Here is a 23,482-nt window from a genome sequence, read left to right as displayed (position 1 = left end):
ATGTGGCTTGGCTAGAAGTATGCGTTCTACCAAATGCTCTTCGAGTTAGGTTCTAATTTGACTACTGTCAAATAAATCTGTAAGAATTTGATGACTCTGGTAGTGAAATCCCAGAAGGGTCCACACAGGTTTACTCACAGTTAGCTATGTGGTGGCATCAGCAACATCCTTAAACACAAGCTGATAACTTACTGTTCTGATATACTTCCTGCGTAACATGCATTTTCATACAGTTGACTTCTTTCTGTGGATAAGCTGCAGAGATGTTCTTTGGCCATTGATTTGTAGGTATGCCCAAATCCACATAGCACAAATCCATCCACCCATCCATTGTCTGTAGCTGCTTATCCTTCTACAGAGTCACAGGCAAGCTGGAGCCTATCCCAGCTGACTACGGGCAAAAGGCGGGGTACACCCTGGACAAGTCGCCAGGTCATCACAGGGCTAACACATAGACACACACACAACCATTCACACTCACATTCACACCTACGGTCAATTTAGAGTCACCAGTTAACCTAACCTGCATGTCTTTGGACTGTGGGGGAAACCGGAGCACCCAGAGGAAACCCACGCGGACACGGGGAGAACATGCAAACTCCACACAGAAAGGCCCTCGCCGGCCGCTGGGCTCGAACCCAGGACCTTCTTGCTGCGAGGCGACAGTACTAACCACTACACCACCGTGCCACCCAGCACAAACCCAATAAACAAAAACCTGTTTCCTGTGATAGCTTCTCATATTTTAGGTCCTCTGCATTAAAATATGACTCCTGAACTCAGCATACATGTGTCAAGATGTGCAGTTTTCTTTATAAATCGGGAAGATGGCACAACACTGTTTAATCGTCTGCATTTTTCATCCATCTTTGATTTGTACCAGTCAGGGTTGTAAGGTAGCACTTCCTTGATTTACATTTTCACACTCTTGCAGATTCCCTCCAATGATTAATTGACAAAACTTGCGTTTTTGGTGTGTCATTTAGCCACAGATATGTCACAGCTTTGTTGAATTCTCAATTCTGATTGATCAGTAAGCGTTGATTTAATTTTCTGTAACAGCAGCTTGGACAGTAGTGCTGGCAACAACACAAATCACAGGCTTATATTAAATATGCTCATTCTAATACCTTGCTGACTGGTTTGGAGGAAGGCCAACATGACACAAGACGACAATAATACACAACAGGCATGTGGTGCTGCAGGAGGCTGCCAACTAAAACTGAGACATCGGAGGGTTTAGGGTTTTTTTTTTTGCATAGTATAGGGTCTTGAGGAGCTTTTTCCTATTCTTGAGTGAGCTGATGGCAAGATGAACAACAGTGTCACACTCAGGACTCAGATGTTCATGATAAACCGCTTGCTTCAGAGGAAGCAAATGGTTCTGGATGTCCTGCACCCTTGAAGAGAACAGTCTCCAAGACTGAAATCTTGCCAAAATGTATAAGACCACACTTGATGTGGTGTTTGTCTTTGGTTTCAAGATTAAGTTTGGTGGTGGCAACCTTAGAGGGAACTACTGACTCCCTACACCCCCTCTCACTCACTATGGTCTTCTCGTAACAACCTACTTGCTGTCTCGCACACCAAACTTTCCACCATGGGGGCAGGTCTTTCACTGCTATGGCACCCAAACTCTGGAATTATCTTAGGTGCTATAGAAATATAACTTATTATAACAGATTGTGCCATGGTCTACGATTCATTGAACTAAACCAAGAAGAATGGAGCCCGAATAAAGACTGGCCAGATGTGGTCTCTATGAGAAGAAGGAAAGAAATAAAAGAATGAAGAAAGTAAGGGGTATCAAAAAAGCCGATGATGATGCTGTTAGCAAGAAGTGAGCCTTTTTTTTTGTGAGGGAAGACTATCGTCCTGAATGTTCTTGTATATTGCCTGTAAATAAATGAAAGGAGGGGAAAAAAGGACTTGGAGAAACTGCAGGCTGGCTGGGAAGTGGATTGCCTGGCTACAATCCACTTCCCCTGCCTATGATCAACAGATAAATTAAAAATGGTGTGATTAAGAAAGAAAAATGTAATTGTTGATATGGTAAGAAGACATTTTGTGTAATATTTCTAGAAGCAGTTTCCACCAGGGGAAAGTCTTTCAGTAATACAGTGGTGCTTGAAAGTTTGTGAACCCTTTAGAATTTTCTATATTTCTGCATAAATATGACCTAAAACATCATCAGATTTTCACCCAAGTCCTAAAAGTAGATAAAGAGAACCCAGTTAAACAAATGAGACAAAAATATTATACTTGGTCATTTATTTATTGAGGAAAATGATCCAATATTACATATCTGTGAGTGGCAAAAGTATGTGAACCTTTGCTTTCAGTATCTGGTGTGACCCCCTTGTGCAGCAATAACTGCAGCTAAACATTTCCGGTAACCGTTGATCAGTCCTGCACACCGGCTTGGAGGAATTTTAGCCCATTCCTCCATACAGAACAGCTTCAACTCTGGGATGTTGGTGGGTTTCCTCACATGAACTGCTCGCTTCAGGTCCTTCCACAACATTTCCATTGGATTAAGGTCAGGACTTGGCCATTCCAAAACATTAACTTTATTCTTCTTTAACCATTCATTGGTAGAACGACTTGTGTGCTTAGGGTCGTTGTCTTGCTGCATGACCCACCTTCTCTTGAGATTCAGTTCATGGACAGATGTCCTGACATTTTCCTTTAGAATTCATTGTTCCATCAATGATGGCAAGCCGTCCTGGCCCAGATGCAGCAAAACAGGTCCAAACCATGATACTACTACCACCATGTTTCACAGATGGGATAAGGTTCTTATGCTGGAATGCAGTGTTTCCCTTTCTCCAAATATAACGCTTCTCATTTAAACCAGAAAGTTCTATTTTGGTCTCATCCATCCACAAAACATTTTTCCAGTAGCCTTCTGGCTTGTCCACATGATCTTTAGCAAACTGCAGACGAGCAGCAATGTTCTTTTTGGAGAGCAGTGGCTTTCTCCTTGCAACCCTGTCATGCACACCACTGTTGTTCAGTGTTCTCCTGATGGTGGACTCATGAACATAAGCCAATGTGAGAGAGGCCTTCAGTTGCTTAGAAGTTACCCTGGGGTCCTTTGTGATCTCGCCGACTATTACACGCCTTGCTCTTGGAGTGATCTTTGTTGGTTGACCACTCCTGTGGAGAGTAACAATGGTCTTGAATTTCCTCCATTTGTACACAATCTGTCTGACTGTGGATTGGTGGAACAACGCTTTTTCTGAGGTCGTCAGAAATCTCCTTTGTTCGTGCCATGATACACTTCCACAAACGTGTTGTGAAGATCAGACTTTGATAGATCCCTGTTCTTTAAATAAAACAGGGTGCCCACTCACACCTGATTGTCATCCCGTTGACTGAAAACACCTGACTCTAATTTCACCTTCAAATTAACTACTAATCCGAGAGGTTCACATACTTTTGCCACTCACAGATATGTAATATTGGATCATTTTCCTCAATAAATAAATGCCCAAGTATAATATTTTTGTTTAACTGGGTTCTCTTTATCTACTTTTAGGACTTGTGTGAAAATCTGATGTTGTTTTAGGTCATATTTATGCAGAAATAGAGAAAATTCTAAAGGGTTCACAAACTTTCAAGCACCACTGGAGATGGCTTCTGTTCTGAACGAATGTGTCGGCTCACATGATAAATGATTCACTTGGGATTCTTTCGTGCAGGTTCGAGCTCGTGAAAGGAGTTCCGGGTCTGTTCAGTGAGTCGGATCATTCGGCTCACCAAATGACTCGACTCTTCCATTTCCCCCGAACTGTTCAATATTTTAACTCTAAACCACTCAAACTCAACACACCTCACCTTTCACGAGTCGACTCTCAGTCCTCGGGTTGAATAAAAGAACCGATTCATTAGTGAACGACTCTTCATTGGTTCGAGCTGAATCAAGTCAGGTGGGTTTAAAACAAAGGCACAAATATATATTATATATATATATATATATATATATATATATATATATATATATATATATATATAGCATAGTGCGACTTGTTTTTTTTTTAAACTTTATTGCTGTCTTTAAAAACAAACAAACTTTACAATGTTTGTAGAAGCCAGTCTGTTTGACTTAGCATTATATTAGTATTAGCATGTTTACTAGCATGTTTCGGTTTAATTTCTTCAACGTAAGTTAGTCATTTCTTATATTTATTGTCCCAAATAGGTGTAGTAGTAGTTGTTGTAGTAGCAGAGCTCGAAAGCCTGCATATAACGTGAAAATTGTTGATGAATTCAAACTCAAAACTCAAATTATGTGCATTTGAATCATTTGCTCAGAATCGGTTCACTGAAGTGACTCGTGTGGCTCCTGTTTACTGTAAGTAGTAGATTCATAATTCAGAGCCTCATTGAGGCGGGCTGTTTGTTGAACAGTGAGTGGAGTATGCTAATTTCCTGCACTTCCCCTCTCTAAATCAATGCCTTTTATAGGCAGGACTGCCTTTTAGAGCTGCGCCTGCCTGCCTTCTGTCACTCAACAACCTGTGCTTCTTGCAAAAAGTGTAGCCTACAGCACTGATCATCCATCCAGCAGCAACCAGGAACATGGAGACGCAGCTCCTCTTCACCATGAGCAGCTGAGAAAGTGAAAGAGTGCGAGAGATCCGGGTCTGTTCACTTTTTGAAGACGTTTACTCAAAATTGAAGGTAAGATTTGGGTGCTTGAAGGTCTTCTTTGATGAGCCTTTTAGGTCGAAACCCAGTAACCGAGCTCACTATTCTCACACACAAAGTGAGTTTGAACAACCTTTGTGCTGTGCATGGGCTGTATTTTATTATTTAACCTCATACCAACACCCAAGCAGGTTTCTGGTTGATTAGAAACGAAAGATGAATTTCTAATCCAATTTTAATATCGACCGTCATTCAAATAAGCCCTAAAGTTGTTTCCTGACCCTCACGAATAGTTGTTTTGAATGAGAAACATGTTTGTTTGGCCAGATTTCTAGGTGCAACCTAATCAATCCTACTGTAGAATCGTATAGATTTCAGTATCTCGGTAAGATGCATATAAATAATCAGCTCCACTAATCCAGTAAAGAGTACAGAAGTGATCATTGAAACTGTTTCTGGACTTCCTCTGCGTGAAGGCATATTGTGCCACTTCCTGATTTTGTTTGATACTAAACAAGTGTGTGTGTTGGGGGTGTGGGTGAGTGTGAAGTTCCTTCGCACAGAGAAGTTCATGCTGTACTGATCTGTGTATTTAATAACCCGTGGCTGCACGAAAAGCGTTTCAGCACACGTACAAGTGCTGCTAGTGGTTACTCAGAGCTGTATAATTAGCTCTGTATAAATAATGAAAACTGTCTGCTCCAAAATGGCACTTGGGAATGAAAAATATTCATGGTACGACATCTTTAAACGTTCAGAGCAGCTTTCAGGATATCAAAATATCTGCTTGTTAAAGAAGACGTTATTATAAATGTATTACTGTGTTATTCGTGCAGGGAAGTTTGTAGGATTTTCTACGTACTTGATGGTGGTGCAGCAGATAGTCGTCCGTACGCACAGCTCCAGGGTCCCCGATTTCATCCAGTGTTCTCATTGTGTGTGTGTGTGTGTGTGTGGGGGGGGGGGGGGGGGGGGGGTGTTTCCTCGGGGTTCCTCTCACTTCCCAAAAACATGTTGGTTGGTGCGTTAGCTGAGAAGAATTCCATCTAGCATGGTACCCTGTGATGCCCCATCCAGGGTTGTCTCATGTTCGGTGTTCCTGAGATCCATCGTGACCCTGACCAAGCGGTTATTGAGGATAGATGGATGGATGGATGGATGAATGAAAATGAAGGTCTTCTCTTGCCTCCAGTAGTTTATCAAGACAATGTAGAAATACAGATTTCTGATTCCCACCTCATATATTTGCACTTAATCTTGCTGCAACTTTTTATTCATCCCACTTGGAAATGTTTTTTAAGATATCAAACATTATTCTATCCACAGTTATTGGATATGAGCAATCGTGCGCTCTAATTGGCTACTCTACTACCAGGATATCAGCTTATATACCGTGAGTAGAGAGAAACAAAATGGCGGCGCGTGTTGCTGAACCACGAAATAAAAACTCCACTCGAAAACAAAACCCTGAGAAATACAAAATAAAACGCAAGAAAACATGGAATGAATGTATTTGATCATAAGAACGCATCTTTTTTTTTCCCAAGAATTATTATTATAGCATTGTAACAGTTCGTATGGGTGGGTGGAGCACAGAAGGACGGCAGGCCAGAACTGAGTTCACAAAACTCTTTTTATTTAGCTTTTCAGCTTATATATTTACTCTTTCCTACACTCAGACACACGCGCACACATCAGTCGTCTGGTTGGGGAGAGAGCTCCCTCTGCTCTCGCTCTCTCTCCTTAAATAGGGCGCGGTCACTGGGAAGACACACAAACACATTAATTAACGACAGGTGTAGTGATTCTGCCACTTACCTTCCCTGACTCCGCCCTCCGGCCACAGACCGATGCTTGACCACGCCCCCGCTGCCACAAGCATTTTTCTCAAATGTCGTACATGGCTGAGAGCCGACTCGGTGCTATGCGCCTCGTTGGCTCATGTACAACTCGATTTCGTGGAATAACTTAATTTTTTTTTTTGCGGTCCAAATCCTGTGCTCTGATTGGCTGGCGAGCGGGTCCATATCCTACGGTACGGACCCCAGTTATGGACCCTGGTTACGGACCTCTGGCGACTCGCTCGTTCACAACAACAACAAACTTAGTAGCAATTTTTGTCAACATTTATTTTCGCATTTCTCAGGAGAATAGCATTAATTTTACAGCATGGACAGCGATAACGACAGTGTTCACAGCGAAAGCGAGTTTTACTACCCTGAGGAAGAAGAAATAAAAGAAAGCATTTCAGGAGAAAGCTAAAAACCTCTAACTGTTGCTAACGCCGAGCAAAAACATGGCTGAATCCTGAATGACTCAATTTTGTATAAATCGGGGACTACATAGGCGGCAAAATGTAGTTTTTTTTCCTGCCATGGAAGTGCACTTGTATACCGAGGAGGAAGCCATTTGCATTACAGCCGTGAATGAGGATTCAAAATGGCGGCTCGGCTCGGTTTTCCCTTTCGGGCGCTCTCGTTTTCTGTTAGAATTTGGTAAAGAAAAAAATATTTACCAGCTTAAGGTCAGTCCGTATAGTGAAATACCGTGAGCTCGGCCTTGAATACTGACCTCGGCCCAGAGGGCCTCGCTCAGTACTTTCAAGACCTCGGTCACGGTATTTCACCATACGAACCGACCTTAAGCTGGTAAATAACATGTATTTATCTCACCCTCATAACTATTTTAGATTATCTAAATCACTATATACTATCAGTGCTGTAGCTTCACACGCTTGGTTCATACTCGTGGCCTGTAAGATGTAAGGACGTTGATAAGACGTCATAACATCAAGTACATTTATGCAATATACACTCACCCTGCACTTTATTACGAATAGGAACATTTGTACCTACATTCATTCATGCAGTTATCTAATCAGCTAAGCATGCGACCAAAATACAAATCCATGCAAATGCAGATCATGGGCTTCGAGTAATGTTCGCATCAAACGTCAGAAAGAAGAAAAAGTGTGATGTCGAGTGTGGCATGGATGTCGGTTTGAATATTCCAGAAACTGTGGCTCTCTTGGGAATTTCTACATACGGCAGTCTGGAGAGTTTACACAGAATGGTGCGAAAAACAAAAAAAACCACTACGTGGGGTGGAAACGTCTCATTTTGTTCAGCGAGGTTCGAGGAAAATGGCCAGCTCGAGCTTCTGCCACAAAGGAAATGGTAACTGAAACGATCACTTTTTACAACCGTGGTGAGCAGAAAAGCATGTCCGCATACAGGAAGCATCAAACCTTGAGATGGATCTGCTGTAAGAGCAGAAGACCAGCTCAGGTTCCACTGATATCAGCCAAGAACAGGAATCTGAAGCTGGGTGTCTCAATTCACGTGCTTCCGTACTTGAACTTGTTATTTTGAGTGCGTAAATGCGTTCACACTGACAAGAACAGCAACATGCAGTGCATTCTGAGGACCTGGATCGTGTACTCAAAACGGTCAGAATATTGAGTGTGCGATGCTGTACACTTCTCACCCACCTTCAACGGTCACCATCTTGGCTACGTAGTGGAAGGGAAAGGACCACGAACCCATTTTCAACCAGTGGGAGGAGGAACGTGATATCCACGCACACAAGCGAGGGAAATTAAAGACACGTTAGTTTTTAAGAGGTAGTTTGGTGACGATTGCTGTCGAATGTTCACTAAGTGCACAACTTGTCGGTCCTGGGATCGAGATGCTGACCTCTTCTGCTCCTCGGACCTGCCTGATCCATCCTGGTGCCCTGTGTCTGGTTGGAGTCTCATCGCATCGCCCCTGTAGAGGACGGCCCCATGAGGACAGTTGAAAGTCACACCTGGAGGACGCTCTGGACACTTACAGTAATGCTTTTATGGCTGAGGACTGCAGTTGTCATGAACAGTTTTGCACTCAAGTTTCCATCAGTGAAGAGTTTATAACATCAACGAAACTGACTTCATGTTAAAACCGTTAATGTTATAGTCATGCTGTCTGTTGTCGCCCAGATGAGGATGGGTTCCCTTTTGAGTCCGGTTCCTCCCTCTTGTCGTCTGAGGGAGTTTTTCCTTGCCACCGTCGCCACAGGCTTGCTCATTGGGGATAGATTAGGGATAAAATTAGCTCGTGTTTTAAGTCGTTCAAATTCTGTAAAGCTGCTTTGCGACAATGTTTATTGTTAAAAGTGCGATACAAATAAACTCGACTTGACTTGACAACTTGCCTGTTCTATTGGAGACAAATGCGACCCTGTCGAAATTCACACATTTAGCAAGTAAGTAATAGTGGGCTAACGGAAGTATGCAAATTGAGACACAGCGCTGGTTTTTGTCCAGTTTGGGTGCGTCGGTGCCCATAATGGTCTCCTATGACACGAGTGGAACCTGATGTGCTCCTATGCTGTTGCAGGTTTGATGTATTGTGCTTTCTGAGATGCTTTTCTGCTCACCACGGTTGTCAAGAACGATTATACGAGTTCCTAGAGACTTCTGTCAGCTCAGGCCAGTCTGGTCATTCTGCTCTGATCTCTCTCTTCAGCAAGGTGCTTCAGCCTGCAGACCCTCCACTCGTAGGATGTTTTTTGTACCATTCTGGGTACCACGTTACGGTTTAAAGTCCCAGAGATTCTGGGGTTTGATGTGAGCATTAACTGAAGAACTGTACTGTATCTGCATGATTTCATGCATTGCGCTGCTGCCACATGATTGGCTGATTTGCATCCTGAAGTGGACAGTGAGACCATACTTAAAAAAAAAATCCGTTTCCTGTCCACCGGGTGAGCAAAAAAATTTTCAGTAGGGAGGGAGGGATTTTTATTTTTTATATATATATATATATATATATATATATATATATATATATGGATGGATAAGAAATCGCAATGCTGTTTCAGTACTTTTTTATTACAAAAGCAGACACATTTAATAAAATATGACAGTTTAATCAACTGAAACTTGTACAAAAACTTTATTTGCTACAGACACAGTTTTTAATTCTGTCCAGCCAACCTGCATTAGTTCCGTAAACGCATTTTTTTTTGTTCAGTTCCGTTCTCATTTTGAATAGATCTATTAGGTTCTCCTACAGATCTGTCAGGGTCATTAACAAAGTAGGTAATGAATTTCGCATAACAAAACTCAAAAGCTGTTTGTAACGTCTCGGATGGATCAAGATCAAACGAATTTTCCAGTAACGGTTTGTGATGGTCCGACACACGGACTTTTTGTCGTTCTAAATCGAGCGTTAGGCCTAGTTCGGATGAAATGACACTATTAAAATGATCACTGAATGATTTGTTTTTCTGAATCTTTACTATTTTGTTGTTCGCTAGAATACCATTTTGCGATTTCACACTTAAGCAAATGTTTGAAAACTCCGGATCTCCTTCCTTCATGGTGGCTGCCATTTTTTTGTGCCGCACGGCGCATGCGCAGAGCTGATTCGATTCTATATTCTGCGCGGAATGCGTAAATGTCAAGTTCGATTTTAGATTTACGAACCCGAAAAAAATGTCGAAAAAACGGCGTTAAAAAAAAAATTCAATCGCACAAACAGCACTCACCCGGCCGGTGGACCGGAAACAGAACATTTTTTAATAATGGCCTGAGTGTAGATCTCAAGGCATGTTAACGTGTTCAGACCTGCAACTGGACCAATATGAGAAAATATAATTAACAATTATTACATAAAAAGTCGGCTATGTACAACGAGCGGATTAACGCTTTTATTTTATCCACATTCACTGGATTTTGAGAACCGGAGCTTTTTTTTTTATTTTCTGCAAATTTGATAAATAAAAACTTTATACAAAACGTCCGACAAAATCATTTCCACTGAGGCAGACTTTTTAAAGACCTATCTCTGGCTGCACGAATTGACTTTAGTGTTGTTGTTTTTTATGTAGAAAGTGCCGTCTTGCTGTCCCGTCGAGGTATAGAATAACTTTAGCCATTTATTTAAAGGAGAACTGAAGGCAAATTTTTTTATCATCAAAATGCGATTTATCTCATTTTATTAAATGCATTTCTGACAGCTATTTTGTCGCTGCTATAGCGAGTTCTGAGTGTTTGAAATACGCTCTGTAATATATCAGTCCGTATGTCAAAGCGATGGCCGTAAACGAGATTCGCTGAGACCTGTGCAAGACTTCGTAGGACGGAAGTAAAACGTACAGCGCAAATCAAAGTGACCAACATCGTCAAAAGACGTGCGCGCCCTCCTTCGAATGCTGACGTGATCAAGCCGGAAGTTTTGTTTGTTTTGAGAGCGATCAGGAAAGTTTGAAGAAAGTAGGCAGTAATCGTCATTTAAACTCGTTTTTGTTTTCAAAATGGCAGCACTGACACCTGGCTGACACGTCACGTTTCGAAGCCTCGCACAAGTCTGGTGAAGATCGTGCGGATGAGCGACGCCTCCCGTGGACCAAACGAACTAAATTCAACACGGCTAAAAACCGAACAGGCCGATAAGGATAATATTTAATTGTGATTAGTTGCCAATACGAGTCACGATATAAAGTTACTGAAACCGAAAACGTAATTGAAATAACACGTTCATTAAGAAATAAAGCAAGTTTAAAAATGACTTCAGTTCTCCTTTAACTCTTCCTTGGATATTTACAAACTTCTTTGAGCTTTTGAACCAGTCTAAAAGAAATTTTAATGCTTAAAGATGAAGAAACCGGCGGAATGACAGGAGCAATTTGTGAAAAATGCTATAATCATAATTCTTGGAAAAGGAAAAAAAAAGCTCTTACCATCAAATACTTTCATTCCATATTTTGTTGCTTTTTTGTTGTTGTGGGTTTTGTTTTCGAGTAGAGTTTTTATTTCGTCCTCGGTTGGTTCAGCAACACGCGCCGCCATTTTGTTTTTCCTCTACTCACGGTATATGAGCTGATAGCCTAGTAGTAGAGTAGAGTAGCCAATCAGAGCGCGCGATTGCTCATATCCAGTGAAGGCGGATAGAATAAGACGAACAAATATTTTTATTGGTAAGTTTTAAATCATCGATCAGTAGCTACACTACCGTTCAAAAGTTTGGGGTCACTTTGAAATGTCCTTATTTCTGAAAGAAAAGCACTGTTCTTTTCAATGAAGATCACTTTAAACTAATCAGAAATCCACTCTATACATTGCTAATGTGCTAAATGACTATTCTAGCTGCAAATGTGTGGTTTTTGGTGCAATATCTCCATAGGTGTATAGAGGCCCATTTCCAGCAACTCTCACTCCAGTGTTCTAATGGTACAATGTGTTTGCTCATTGCCTCAGAAGGCTAATGGATGATTAGAAAACCCTTGTACAATCATGTTAGCACAGCTGAAAACAGTTGAGCTCTTTAGAGAAGCTATAAAACTGACCTTCCTTTGAGCAGATTGAGTTTCTGGAGCATCACATTTGTGGGGTCGATTAAATGCTCAAAATGGCCAGAAAAACGTCTCGACTATATTTTCTATTCATTTTACAACTTATGGTGGGAAATAAAAGTGTGACTTTTCATGGAAAACACAAAATTGTCTGGGTGACCCCAAACTTTTGAACGGTAGCGTATTTATCAGGAGAACTCCCTACACTTCCAGCCGTGACTGATTATCAGGACCGGTGCTGAACTGAATTGTGTAGAAATGTGAAAGTGAAGAAACAGGATGGCTGATTACTGGTTTAAGGATATGAGAGTGGAGCACGAGGGCAGAATTTCAACGTATCCGGTATACGCGAGGCTGTACATTTCACCAACGTGACAGCTGTTCATTTTAACAAAGTAGCAGCTGATAAACTGTACTGACATTGTTCTTGTTCAAATACAGCAAGAAACAACAACAGGAAATTAATTATTTAAAACAGTGTCCTCTTTGCTGCACCGAAACCCGATGTGTTGATAGTTGATCTGCTGTGCAAAGTGCAAAAGTTGTGTTTTTTTTTTTTTACACAGCTATGCATGCAGGGTTTCCTCTAAGCAGCACGGCTCAAAAGTCAAGTGCTATTAGAGAACTCGTCAAGCACTTGTGTGTGCAGTCATGGTTTCAATTATATACCACACTTTCTTTTTGACGGCCAGAAAGAAGACACAGGAGGAGCCGATTCTTCAGCGCGTTGTTGTTCTGCGTTTAAACGCCTTGTTTTTTTTTTTTTGCAATTACATAGTGTGTCGGAGAGCAGGAGCATAAATAGTCAGGCTTTGTCATTGCTCGAAAGCCAAAAATACGAGTTGCGGATTTGCATGCAGTTCTGAAGCATTTCACTGCACTGCCTACGTGTAATCTGAAATCTTAGCAGTGATAAAACGGCGAGCTGAACTTTCAGTTTGAATTACTCGTCTGGCCTGAGAGGGGGAAGTTGTTATTATTTTGGAAGCCAGTATTTCAACAGTGAGGTTTCCCACGCAGCTTTAATTATCAAGCAGACTTGTACTTGGGGTGCAGTTTAATCAGGTGTGATTCCACTGAGTCACATCGACATCTCTTTAGAAGCAAAACGTTCCACACGCAGTTTGCGTTTTATCCAGTGTGACTTATAACCAAACCAGAATCCAGCACAAACCGTTAGCTGAGGTATTGAGGGTTTGAGCAGTGGCAGCTTGTCTATAAGTGCAGGTGCACAGAGCCCTACTTTTTATATCAGGATTTATCAATCTCCTATAGAGATCTTGCAGTCACGTGACCGGAAAGTACACAACCGCCATCTTGTCGGTCAAAAACACCACTGAATACTGCTGCACTCGTGTACAGAATGGATCAATTTCAACCGACGGACTACACGGCTCATTTTTCTAATGAACAGATAACTAGATATATGTCTAAAATAAACGATCTACAGATTTGTGACCCTTATGGCTTTCCGGATGGAGTTTTCACGACCGGATTTTGAACTGCCAGCGGAATACCCGGACGTGTATAATTACCTCATTAACTTTCCCTCGCTGTTCAGTGGTGAAGCGCTGCGTGCCTATAAATCTCTGGAAAGTTATCTTTACAGAAATTCAGGATTTGTCAGCGACTCAGATGTGGCATCTTGTAAACAAGAATCCTCACTGGACGGGTAAGTCACTTAAGTATTGAGTATAGCACTGACCAGCCGATTATAGAATAGAATAAGGTAATTCCAGCTGTAATTCCAAATCGTCCGTGTTGTTTAGCATGGATCTGGCGTTGGAGAGGTAGAGGCTTAGCAGTGGAGGTTTGAGTGGCTGTTTTCTGAGCTTAGTCAACAGGCCGGCTCTGCAGCCTCGGTTTTGGTTCCGCTCCCGGCGCCGCCTCCTTCGCTTTGCTTCCGATAACAATCCACGGAGACCCCGCTGGTCTCGCTATCTCGTCCGGAATGTTGTGCATGCAGTGGAAATCGCTACAAACCGTCATTTTCTGCTGGAAACCAATGTCCAGTAAGTCCATACGGTTGTAGTGGATATTGAAGTCTGGTACAGATGAACAACACGCAAAAATACACACAAAAAACATAAAAACCGTGCACAGGTAGGGAGAGCTTGTAGCCGCAGCCGTTGTAGTAGAATTGTATATAGTAGGGTTTTCCAGAAGAAAAGGTAAAAGCAGAAGTAGAAGGCGGAAATATGGCGTTTGACCGACAAGATGGCATCTGTCACAATCTGGATCGGCTGTGTCGTCACATGCAAGTGCTCCATAGAGGGCTCCGAGATGATGCTAAAAATAGTAACACTGCGCGTGCGCAGCCATCTTGGAAGTCACTCGCTCCAGAGCGCTCATAGAGTACACATTTAGCGATTCGTTTCCGCGTTAGAGGGCTTAGAAGCTTGGATTTTTTTAAGAATTTAGACATCTGAAGTGATGGAGCACTACTGTGATAGTTTAGATAAGCAGGCACGGGAGCGTTATGCTGAGAAGGTACATTTCATTGGGAATGTAGATCCGTACACTGTTAGTGAGAAGGAATGGAAAGCTGACCCCAGCTTGTTGCCGCATTTAACATACATAGATCTTGTGAACTATCTAGTGTTTCACCCAAGTCCATTTTGTGAACTAAAGGATTTCCAGAACTACAAGAGCATGGAAGCATACGATAGATTTGTGTCCGGTTGGGTCCGCGATGTGTCGGTGTTTACTGCTGAAGACGGAGAGACAAAAGTGATCAGAGGGAAAGTGTTACACTCGCAGAGTCTATCCCAGCCTAGTCTACACCCCTGGATAATAGTTGACAAGAGACATGCTATTTTGTGTGCACATTGCAACTGCATTGCTGGACTTGGGGAATGTTGCTCCCATGTTGCTTCCCTGTTGTTTTATGTTGAAGCGGCCACGAGACTGAGGGAAAGAATGACGGTCACACAACAGCCGGCATACTGGATGCTACCGGTAACTATGAAATTAAAATAACTATTTTAGTAACTATGAAATTCAAGACAATATTAACCTACCTGTCACAAAGTGATCAGAACAAATCCGGATACAGTCCAGTTGTCCTAAATTTGATCGGTTAATGGCAGCCAGCCACTGTCGTCTCCTCCGCTCGCTTTTCTCCTGTGCTGCAATTCCCTGGTTAGTCACGACTTTAGGGAGTCTGTGGAAGCTTTTGCCACCCTTTTCCCCCCGGCTACTACAGCCAACAATGACGCACGTATTCGGCATTGTCACCCCTTTTTGCTTCGCTGGACAACAACAATGCACTGACACAGCGAACTTTGACTTCCAATATGGCCGCCGCCGGGTTCGCACTGATCTCGAAGCACTCTATTGATTTTAAATTCTGTTCAAATACTAACGACCTTTTTCAGGTGATTTAAGCGTTTGACGTTGCATCGAATTGCCGGCTTCTCTATTATGGGGCAGTGGGCACGCTTCACCTTTCAGCTCCATAGTTATTATTAATATTGCACTAAAAATGGGAACTGCAACAAGCCCATGGAGGAAGAACAAGGTAATGATAGGGATGCCAGATTGGGCTAATTTAAAAACGGTCTGCGGCCACCGAGATCCTGTTTCACAGCAATTAACCTGAATTAAACGTACTTCCACGTTGCAAAGATTACAGCCGGTGTGTCTATGACGTAAAGAGCCATTTCTATTGTCAAGATATATTGCAAACGTTATGCACGAGGAAAGGGGAATTATGGACTAGACCGGTGTTTCTCAACCGTCATCTAGTGGGCCGCGAATTCTACTCGTAGTAGGGTACAATTGCTGAGTTGCATCCGATGTCACACTACAGCTCACTGGGTTATCGATGAAAATGAGGCATTTTGGCGGCGATGCATGGCGATCTAGACGTGAGCTAAAAGTTGCGGTCGTACAGCACGCAAACACTTGACCGTCACGCCTTTGCACGCTTGAGTCTGGCGCAGCTCGAGAGGCCGGGTGCGCTCGGGACCCGGTCGTTATGTGAAACACCTGATTCTGATTTGAGTGCAATCAGTGCATGCAGATAAGGACGCTGTTTTCACAGAGGCTTTATGCAAAGTATTATCATCATCACTGTAACGTTTGCTTCTAGACATGTTTATAACTCTGTTTAAATACTCTGCTTTATGATTCTGCTTTGCTTTCGTTCGTGTTTCGTTTTTGTAAATATCGCACCTGCTATTAAACACTTTTCCTGCACTTGGTTCCATCTACCGCCGTCTATCTTGCAGTGTCCTGATCCCTAGGTCTTTAACCCAGTCACATCTAAGAAGTTGCACTCCTCTTCCAGGTTTTCATCCGTGTGTCTGTGTAGGACGATGTCTGCAGCACCAGACCAGGTAGTTTGAGATGTCAGGGGACTCAACGGATGGATAATTTTCCAACTTGTAGGAAAAATCCTTCTTTGTTAGCGTGTAAGGATCGAATCCCATTGAGTGGTTTCTAAATCCACTTCTTTTGAGTGTACAGTGCCGCCTAGTAGTATTGGCACCCTTGAAGTTTATGTACTTAAAGTTAAGCATCTCCTGAACAAAAGTGATGTAGTGATGCAGAATTTTTCTACAGATAGCTCGTGGTTAATATAAAAGAGCAAAGTATCAACAAAATAAAAAAAATAAACAATTAGAGTGAAAAAAAATGAAAAAGGTAAATCTTGCTTTATCACTAGTATTGGCACCCTTTGCTGTTAGTCCTAAAACCTAACCTAAGGCCCTGTCCACACGGCAACGGATTCAGGTGACTCCGATACAATTTCTTATCGTTTAGGCCTGGCGTCCACACGGCACCGGCGTTTTGGGTGCCCAAAACGCAATCTTTTTGAGAACGGGTTCCAGAATGGAAAGATCTGGCAACGTTGCCGTTGCAAAGTCGTCTGGATGAGTAGAACGGATTTGTTTACGATGACGTCACAACCACATGACTGTGAGTGCTTCACACCGGGTAGAAGTGTAACGAACTCGATCCGAGTTGTCAACAAATCCTATAACTTGGTTCATGAAACGCGCTTACAAAATATTTTCACTGTGAATATTTATTGTGTAATGGTGCAGAGAGAGAGAGAGAGAGAGAGAGAGAAAATAGCCCTTAGGGCAGAGTCAATCCCGCCAGCAAAAATAGGGAAAAAAAAGGAGCGATCTCACCTCTTCAGATGTTGGTTTAAGTCCTACAAAACATTCCTCAAAAAGGGCGTAGAAGAGCAAATTAATCCATCAACGTGTAGCATTCAATATATTCCGGACCATTAAAGACGCCGCCTTCCGCGTAGAATCATACGTCATCCTCGCCGCCATATTGGATAGGTCAAAGCGGAGAATAAAGATGCCTCATTCATGTGCTGCGTTTAACTGTACCAACAGGTTTACCGTCCAAACGAGATCACATGGGGTTACCTTTCACAGGTGAGACTGGAAAAATACTTTTCATTGTATTTGGTCATTATAATGTAATTTTACGAACAGATTTTCCTGACTTTGTGGCTAACATGAAGTCTCGCGCATAATAGTTTATGCGCATGCGTCCTTACTTCTTCTATTGTTCTGGTGTCTCCGAAGGAACCGTCTTACAGCGCCCCTAGAGGTGTGGCATGTGTATTGCATCATTTTCAGCAAGCGTTGCGTTGCCATATGGACCTGATATTTTACTGATCGTTGCCCATTTGGACGCGATATATTTTTAAATAACATCTCGTTGCCGTTGTCGTGTGGATGTAGCCTAACTAAACCTAATTTGACTCACCTATGGTAAATTACAAATGGAAATCACCTGTGAAGACCTGTCTGTGCCCATGTGACATGAAATGGCCAATGAATGATGAGATTTGTGTTTTGAAAACCCAACTGTTTCACTCAGTCCCTTTTTCACAATGGTGAAGACAAAAGAGCTGTCTGAAGAAACAAGAAATACAGTTGTTGACAAACACAAGAGCTCCAAAGGATATAAAGCCATCTCCAAAGAGCTTGGTATCCCTGTGTCAACAGTGCGTAATGTTATTAAGAAATATTTGAAGCATGGAACTGTCAAGAACCTCCCTGGGCGTGGGGGTAAGAGAAAAATCAATGATAGAAGTCGTCGAAGGTTGGTGCGATTGGTGGCAGAATCACCTCAGTTAACATCTACGGACCTGCAGGCCCATCACCTCAGTTAACATCTACGGACCTGCAGGCCCACCTGGAACAGTCTGGGGTAACTGTTTCAAGAAGCACCATAAGGCGCACACTCAACACAGCAGGGCTACATGGGTGGAGGCCAAGGAAGACCCCATTATTGAAAAAAAGACACAGAAAGGAGCGTCTGGAGTTTGCGAAAGAGAACCTGGACAAGCCACAGTCCTTCTGGGAAAATGTCCTGTGGACAGATGAGACAAAAGTAGAGCTTTTTGGGAATTCTCACAGGCAGTATGTTTACAGGCGCTGCAATGAAGCATTCAAAGAAAAGAACACCCTACCAACAGTCAAGCATGGTGGAGGATCAATAATGCTGTGGGGCTGCTTTGCTGCATCTGGGACTGGAGGCCTTACCCGTGTCATAGGTATTATGAAATCTGAAGATTATCAACAGATTTTGGAGCAAAATGTCCTGCCCAGTGTAAGAAAGCTCGGTTTGAGGCGAAGATCTTGGGTACTCCAGCAGGACAAAGACCCCAAACACACATCTAAAAGCACACAAAAATGGTTAGAAAAGAAAAAATGGACTGTTTTGAAATGGCCAGCAATGAGTTCTGACCTCAATCCAATTGAGAATCTTTGGGGGGAGTTGAAATCTGCCATTGGCAGAAGGAATCCTTCAAATATCCAAGACCTAGAGCGCATAGCGAAGGAAGAGTGGGAGAAAATACCACAAGACAAATGCAAGAAGCTCATTGATGGCTACAGGAAACGTTTGGAGGCCGTCATCGCTGCCAAAGGGTGTGCAACCAAATACTAAGGACGGGTGCCAATATTCCTGCACCTGCTGTATTTCTGTTTTTTGTTGTCTTAGAAATTAAAATGCCTATTTTGAACGAAAACAACTTTTCAGTTCCTTTGGACCTTCAATTAAAAGATCTTGGTATTGCAAATTGTGTCCATTTCCATTTATTTCTGGAGATATTACAAAAGTTGTGAATAAAATTAAGGGGTGCCAATACTGCTAGGCGGGGCTGTACTTCTTGGCTTTAATAATGTGCTTGTTTTCCGTATGCAAACATGGCAATAAGTTCTTGTGTTAATGGACCAGACTCCACTTTTGGATCATTAATCCCTTTTGACTGAGAATGAACCGCATGCATGGTTTGGCTTCTGGAACATCCATACAGTTTTAAATACAATACCTGTAATGAAAAACAGTTTGTTTTTATTGTATTTATTTAATTCCTGGGCTCCCATCTGTAACAGGGAGTGATGTCACATCCCATTAATACACTTTACAATAGATTATTAGATTCTAATAGAACAGGTGAGCCAAAATAATTGGGGATCTTTTTTTAATGGGCCCCGACTCGTTACAAGTATGAATAGGTGGGCCTTAAAGTAGAAAAGGTTGAGAAGCCGTGGAATAGACAATGGTGACCTTGTTTTCAATGCAAGGGTAGAGAAAAAGGCCCTGTCCACACGGCAACGGATTCAGGTGAATCCGATAAAATTTTTTATCGTTTCGGCCTGGCGTCCACACAGCACCGGCGTTTTGGGTGCCCCAAAACGATATTTTTTGAGAACCCAGAGTGGAAAAATCTGGCAACGGCGCCGTTGTGAAGTTGTCTGGATGAGTAGAACGGATTTGTTTACGATGATGTCACAACCACATGACTAGAACAAGCAGCACTCACTCATTCACGCCAGGTAGAAGAAGGGGTTTATGCGCATGCGTCCTACTTCTTCTATTGTTCTGGAGTCTCCGATGGGACCGTCTTACAGCGCACGTAGAGGTGTGGCATGTGTATTGCATCGTTTTCAGCAAGCATTGCGTTGCCATATGTACCTGATATTTTACTGATCCGTTGCTCATGTGGACGCGATATTTTTTTTTACCCGCTAAAAAAAAAAATCTCGTTGCCGTTGTCGTGTGGATGTAGCCAAAGTCATAAAGAATGTGTTTTCCTTTTCCAATGGACGGAGGTTTTTTTTTTGTCTGTTCCCAACGTAACTCAAAAAGTAGTGAACAGATTTTAATGAAATTTTGAGGAAAGGTGGGCCAAGGAACAATTGATTAGATTTTGATGCAAATCCGGATATGTACGGTATGTAGATCCAGGATTTATTTTTTTGTCTGTTCACAATGCAACTCAAAAAGTAGTGAACAAATTTTGATGAAATTTGGTGTGCAGCTTTAATATTGTCATAAGTTCAAGTGATTTCGATGTCGATAATATGTGGCTTGGCGGGTATGCGCCCTACCGAGTGCCCTTCTAGCTTCAGGTCTTTTGTCTTGATGTAGATGGGATGGAAATGTTGCTGAATCTGGCAACCCTGGTTGATATTAATTGAATAAGAGGACATTGAAAACCTCTCAATACAAGCTGCTAGACTGTACGCTGGACGGCTGTGTGTTGTCGGCTTTCTGCTGCCTGTTACGGGCTTACTATAAAAATTCACGAGATGTCAGCTGCGATAGCTTTCCAACTCAGTTTGGTTTGAAGATGTACGTACACTACCGTTCAAAAGTTTGGGGTCACCCAGACAATTTAGTGTTTTCCATGAAAAGTCACACTTTTGTTTACCACCATAAGTTGTAAAATGAATAGAAAATATAGTCAAGACATTTTTCTGGCCATTTTGAGCATTTAATCGACCCCACAAATGTGATGCTCCAGAAACTCAATCTGCTCAAAGGAAGGTCAGTTTTATAGCTTCTCTAAAGAGCTCAACTGTTTTCAGCGGTGCTAACATGATTGTACAAGGGTTTTCTAATCATCCATTAGCCTTCTGAGGCAATGAGCAAACACATTGTACCATTAGAACACTGGAGTGAGAGTTGCTGGAAATGGGCCTCTATACACCTATGGAGATATTGCACCAAAAACCAGACATTTGCAGCTAGAATAGTCATTTAGCACATTAGCAATGTATAGAGTGCATTTCTGATTAGTTTAAAGTGATCTTCATTGAAAAGAACAGTGCTTTTCTTTCAAAAATAAGGACATTTCAAAGTGACCCCAAACTTTTGAACGGTAGTGTAGATGTTAATGTTGTCCTGCCCCACCAAAATCAACGGTCACAAGTGGCTGCTAGGTTTAAGGTCTTTCTCAAGGTGCTGAAAGATTCCCTTGTTTTTTTTTTTGCTATTCCAGGATTTAGCCATGCAACTCTCGTCACTAGGGAACCACCACCACTACTGCAATTAAGAAACAGCACTGCTATCATTCTCATGCAGGTTATTATCAGAAAGAACAAGTCTTCAGGTAGTGTCCAATTGATTTATTTATTCGGTTCTCAGTTTGTGCTCTGTAAAACCCCTGAAATCCAGTTTTCGAGCAGGCTGTGTGTGTGTGTGTAGTAATTACTGATATTGACGGAGGGAAAAGTATGAGCCCAGGCAGCAGTGTTTATGCCGTTACACTGTAGAGCATGTTCTCACAAGTCTGGCAGCCATCATGTTCCTACTTGTGCGTTTTGTTTTTTTTTTCTTTTCACGCCGGCGTGTTACAGCTCCGTCATCCGTCAGTTTCACTGTTGGAGAGTTTTGTCCTGCTTCGAAAGCCACCCACACTGTTGACACAGCTACACACATTAGACTATCAGATTAGGCAAATAGTGTTAGCATAATAATTAATAGCAAATAATGTGAAATTTGGTAAATGTCAGGTAAAGAAACATTGCGTGGATTTAAAGGCTTTCACGTTGAGGCCAAACTGATACTAGCGTTAATCATACTCGGACTCCAATGGCGTGACTCGACTGCCTCCCATCCAATAGAAACGAAGCCGAAATACCTTTGCCGCAGTGTGAAACGTGGAGCCGGAGTCTGCACAGTAGAGGTTTCTTCCTCGCCACCGGCTTGCTCGTTGGGGATAGATTAGGGATAAAATTAGCTCGTGTTTTAAGTCGTTCAAATTTTGTAAAGCTGCTTTGCGATAATGTTTATTGTTAAAAGCGCTATACAAATAAACTTGACTTCTGCTGCTAGAGACGAGAAGTCAGGTCGGCCCGCCCCTTCTCCTAGAAATGATCAGACGAATACGGGTACGTTCTCAAATTCTCTTTGTTACATCTACCCAGAGAGCTTAAAGAGTTTTATCTGCGGATATGGATGCATCCAGGAAGGATTTATCACATGAACTGGAAATTCGCCGACGTTAATGTGACTAACGTTTCTCATTCATCACTGGAGAGTTTATAACTCGGTATTTGGGACACACAGCTAATTCCAAGCGCACTGTAAATGAACTAGCCCAGGGGTTTTCAAAGTGTGGGAGAGTGAGCCCCCCTCAGAGAGCAAATAAACAACAGCGCCCCCTTACAATTTTTGTTGTTGCTATACTTAATGTTCCATTCGTATTTAAAAAAAATGGTTGTTGTACACATTTTTATTTTTTTTTCTTTTACACATTTTAAACATCTGTGCTTTTTGAAAACATCTTTTTTTTACACATTTAAAACATATGAGCTTTATTAAAACATCTTTTTTTACACATCTGTGCTTTTTTAAAACCTTTTTTTTTTTTTTTTACACATTTTAAACATCTCATAGCATCATTAGCTAGCACCTCTTGGCAGACAACACACTGTGGCAGTGGAGCATCTTCAGATCCAGTCCATGAAAATCCAAACTTTAAATAATCGTGGTCATACTTCCTTCTTTTTTTGCTTGGCCCAGACTCTGTCTCCTCACTCACTGTAGCTTTAGGTACTAAAAATCGATCCATTTTGTCTCTGGCAAAGGCTAGCTGAAGTTCGCTAAATGTCCGCAATAGTAACTTATTCTGGTTTATTTTTCCTCACGTTGCGCCCCCCCCCCCCCCCCGAAGAACTCTGGCGCCCCCTAGGGGAGGCGCGCCCCACACTTTGAAAAGCCCTGAACTAGCCTACTTATAAAATCCATCCTAACGTTATCGGTAGTGTATGTGTTCACTGATGAACGAATGGCTTTGTGCAGATTTTGATAGCTGGCTGGCATTAATATCGAAATAATATACAGTCGCCATTAAGGTGGCTAGGTAGCTAGTGCGATAAAGCTAGTCTTTTCCTTTTAAACCTCTCAAACATTTTTAATCGAAATGGTTCACAGGTTGCCTTAGTGCAAGTGTCCAGAAAAGTTCAAATAAGCAGGTATGTGTAATGAACGGTCTGGGTGCGATGCAGTTGCTGCAGCTGGTTTCTTGCATCCATGGCTGTCACTCACTTCATTCCCAAGTGTATCCACCTACGTCTTGTAAAAACTAATTTAGAGGTGAAGGTAAAAATATGCAGATATCAGCATCAGGGAAAACTAATAACTGTTTGAATTAGACACTAGATGGAAAGAGAGTTTAGATAAGAAAACTGACATGGGCGGTGTCGTGGCTCAGGTGGATAAGGCG

The 23,482-nt window shown here is 42.2% G+C and overlaps 1 protein-coding gene across 1 annotated transcript in view; it reads left to right on the top strand.

Moving 5' to 3' along the window:
- Window positions 1-4,444: 4,444 nt before the first annotated feature.
- fam49ba (family with sequence similarity 49 member Ba) overlaps window positions 4,445-23,482 on the top strand; it is a 66,149-nt gene continuing 47,111 nt past the window's right edge. Inside the window, exon 1 of the mRNA XM_060932483.1 lies at window positions 4,445-4,686. The gene's annotated coding sequence lies outside the window, so the exon portion shown is untranslated. The remainder of the gene's footprint in view (window positions 4,687-23,482) is intronic.

The sequence above is a fragment of the Neoarius graeffei genome, chromosome 1 (genome assembly GCF_027579695.1).
Source record: "Neoarius graeffei isolate fNeoGra1 chromosome 1, fNeoGra1.pri, whole genome shotgun sequence".
Classification (NCBI taxonomy): Eukaryota; Metazoa; Chordata; class Actinopteri; order Siluriformes; family Ariidae; genus Neoarius; species Neoarius graeffei.
The sequence above is the reverse complement of the archived record's forward strand: the minus strand, read 5'-3'. Positions and strand labels throughout refer to the sequence as shown.